The 3446-nt window shown below is 38.5% G+C and overlaps 1 pseudogene; it reads left to right on the top strand.

Annotated features, from left to right (window-relative positions):
• The first annotated feature begins 1560 nt into the window (after positions 1–1560).
• LOC127075865 (bifunctional dihydrofolate reductase-thymidylate synthase-like) lies at positions 1561–3140 on the top strand (annotated as a pseudogene).
• The last annotated feature ends 306 nt before the right edge of the window (positions 3141–3446 follow it).

Below are 3446 nucleotides of genomic sequence, written 5' to 3'. Positions count from 1 at the left end.
AGTGGATTTCAAAATAGTCAGATGAATTGACTGATCAACTTCTCAAGTCCAAACTTCAAATCTTAATGAATGGATGATTGAGGACACTCACATGGGCTCATATATGCATAAAATTATGAATGAAAGAACTTAACTTGATTTAATTTGATCATAGGTTGAGGTTGCTTCATGAGCAAGGCACAGTTAATGCATAGTTGAATTAGGGTTTCCTTGGGAAACAATCCTCAAGCCCTTTGGGTTATCTTGATAAAATTGACAAATTGAGATACTTGGGAGGCATATATGATGATTTAGAGCTTTGTGAATCACTTCCATGCTTTCTTTTACTTTCATCTGGCCACTTTAATGGGCATAGGGGCCTCCTAGGAGCCTTGGATCATATGACTGCTTAAGCTTCAAAACAAATAAAGTTAGTGACATATTTTTGTGCTTTTGGTTAGTAAACAAAATAGAAAAAGCAATAATATACAATTCAAGCATGCTTGTTGGTCTCAAACCAACTCACACAAGTCTCAACCCAAGGGTAAGGAGGCAAGATGTTATGATCCTTGAGGCAAATGCAATGAGTAATGATATGATGTCGTGAGGGATCTTAGGGTCAAAATTAGGGTCTTACACATCCAAAAGTAATAAGATCCTCACAAGATAAATTTCACTCAACTCTCAAGTGTTTAGGTTAACTGTTTACACTCAAAGCACAACATGAAAGTTAGTACTACCATAAGCTTGAAAAGACTCTAACATCCACAATTGAAATACATGCACACAAAGATCTGTCATACCCCGATTTTGGCCCTGAAAACTTTCCCCATCAATCACTCGTTTGCATTCTTTCTTCATGACCATTCCATTCGGTCGTGATGCTACCCAAAAAACGTTTGTTGTTGGACTCGCTACCACGACCAGTCCATGTTTGTCTTTTGGGCTTTGTTTCTTGACTTTTGGTATAAGATGATTAATCTTCTTAGCCATGCGAGATTTGAAAACTCTTTTATTTGTTAGAATAAAGTGAACCTCATGTTTCATCTTTCGTTCCAATTTCATCGAGGTGATTATTCATCTGTCATTTGTCTTATTACCAGTTTTCACCCCCCTTTCGAGTAAATCATGTGTCAAGTGCAAAATATTTTATTTTGGGTCATCATGCATATTCATTTTTTCATTCATTCATGATTCAAAGAAATTTCACCCATATCCTCCATTTCATATTCACATTTCCACATTTTATATTCAAATTTTTATTCATACCTCTTCATTCATATTGGAAAATTTTCCATTCATATTCAAGAAATTCCACGTATTCATTCATTCATTCAACCATAATCATCCATTCACATGGCATATGAATAAAGAACTTCATCACGTGAATATTGGAAGGTTTAAGGTACAAGAGGACGAGTTTGGTTATGCCACGACGTTATCTATTTTCATTCACATAAACGTTATAATCATTACAAGTCATAAGCTTACAAATTTACAAAGTGGAAGTTTGGACCAATCTCAATTCACCCAAACCCCAAGAATCCCAATCCCAACTATTTCAAATCAGAACACAAGCTCCATCCTCACTCACTCTTAGCTCATCACTATTTCAAAATTTCGCGCCTCAATTTCATATCGATTGCACTGCACTTCCAAAAGAATTGGTTGTGCGGTTCTCGTTTTCATCAAAAGCATTCTTTACGTTTATCGCGGTTTCTGAGTTCTGCTATGGCTGCTGATTCCTCTGTAATATTCAATGGAAATGGAAATGGGAGCATCAACCCAACACCTAGCCTACAGAGAACTTACCAAGTGGTTGTGGCGGCCACCAAAGATATGGGCATCGGCAAGGATGGAAAGTTGCCATGGAGATTACCTACTGATCTCAAGTTTTTCAAGGAGATAACCTACATCGACTTCTGAATATAGGAAGAAGAATGCCATTGTCATGGGAATAAAAACATGGGAGAGTATCCCTCTTCAATTCAGGCCTCTTCCCGGTCGTCTTAATGTGGTTTTGACTCGTCTTAATGTGGTTTTGACTCATTCGAGTAGTTTTGATGCTAAAGCAGCGGAGAATGTTATAATATGTGGAAGTATGTCTTCTGCATTGGAACTTTTAGCTGCTTCTCCTTATTGTACATCGATTGAGAATTTTTTTTTATTAGGGGTGGTGAGATATTTAGAGATGCTCTCAATGCACCCGAATGTGAAGCTATCCACATCACAGAAATTCACACAAGCTTTGAATGTGACACTTTTATGCCTCCAATTGATTTCACTACATTTCGGCCATGGTACTCATCCTTTCCTAAGGTGGAAAACAACATCCGATATTCTTTCACCATGTATGTGCGTGTAAGAAGTTATGTAGCAGAGTCCTTGAATCAGAATATTGTTTCACCTCTCGATAATAAACCGGCTTCTAAAAAAATTTGAGGTTCAGAACTTTTCTTTTCTTCCGAAAATGATCTTTGAGAGACATGAGGAGTACATGTATCTTAATCTGGTTCAAGAAATCATATCTCAAGGTACCTCCAAGGGTGATAGGACAGGGACTGGGACCTTGTCAAAATTTGGTTGCCAGATGAGGTTCAATCTGCATAGAGGCTTTCCTCTTCTAACAACTAAGAGAGTATTTTGGCGTGGGGTTGTTAAAGAGCTTCTTTGGTTTATCAGTGGCTCAACAAATGCCAAGGTGTTACAAGAAAAAGGCATTCATATACGGGATGATAATGCATCCAGGGAATTCCTTGATAGCATTGGTTTGTCAGAGAGGGAGGAGGGTGACTTAGGACCTGTTTATGGGTTTCAGTGGAGACACTTTGGTGCCAAGTATACTAACATGCATAATGACTATGCCGGCCAAGGAGTAGATCAGCTTTTAGATGTTATCAACAAGGTGATTTTATCCATGTTCTTGGGGATGCACATGTTTACCAAACTCATGTGAGGCCTTTGCAGGAGCAGCTTCATAACCTGCCAAAACCTTTTCCAACTTTGAAAATCAATTCAAAGAAGAAAGATATAGATTCTTTTGTGGCTACTGATTTCAAGCTCATTGACTATGATCCTCACCAAAAGATTGAGATGAAGATGGCTGTTTAAAATAAGAGAGATCTTAGTCCCCACTTCAGGTTGTTTCTGCTGTTTGAAGTAAGGCAGCAACAATTTCATCAACTAGAAGCGAGTGGAGAAATGTTGCAGCATTAACAGGAACGTTGGACAAACCTCCCAGCAAATACGAGAAGAATTTAAAGGTCAAGGATGATTCTGATAACTTAAACCGGATGTTCAATTCAGGCCTAAGCACAGGTGCTTTGGTTGGTGTAATTTTAATCCAACTTTCAGCAAGCATTCGATGTTGTCGTTCTCTCCGCCGAAGTTGCCGCTTCCATTACTTGGACCTCCTGCAATGCAAACTCAGCGGCGTCAATCCTCTCTCAAGAAATGACTGATGATGC

The sequence above is a fragment of the Lathyrus oleraceus genome, chromosome 4 (assembly GCF_024323335.1).
Source record: "Lathyrus oleraceus cultivar Zhongwan6 chromosome 4, CAAS_Psat_ZW6_1.0, whole genome shotgun sequence".
NCBI classification, from domain to species: Eukaryota; Viridiplantae; Streptophyta; class Magnoliopsida; order Fabales; family Fabaceae; genus Lathyrus; species Lathyrus oleraceus.
Note: the sequence above shows the minus strand (reverse complement) of the source record. Positions and strands in the feature narration are given on the sequence as shown.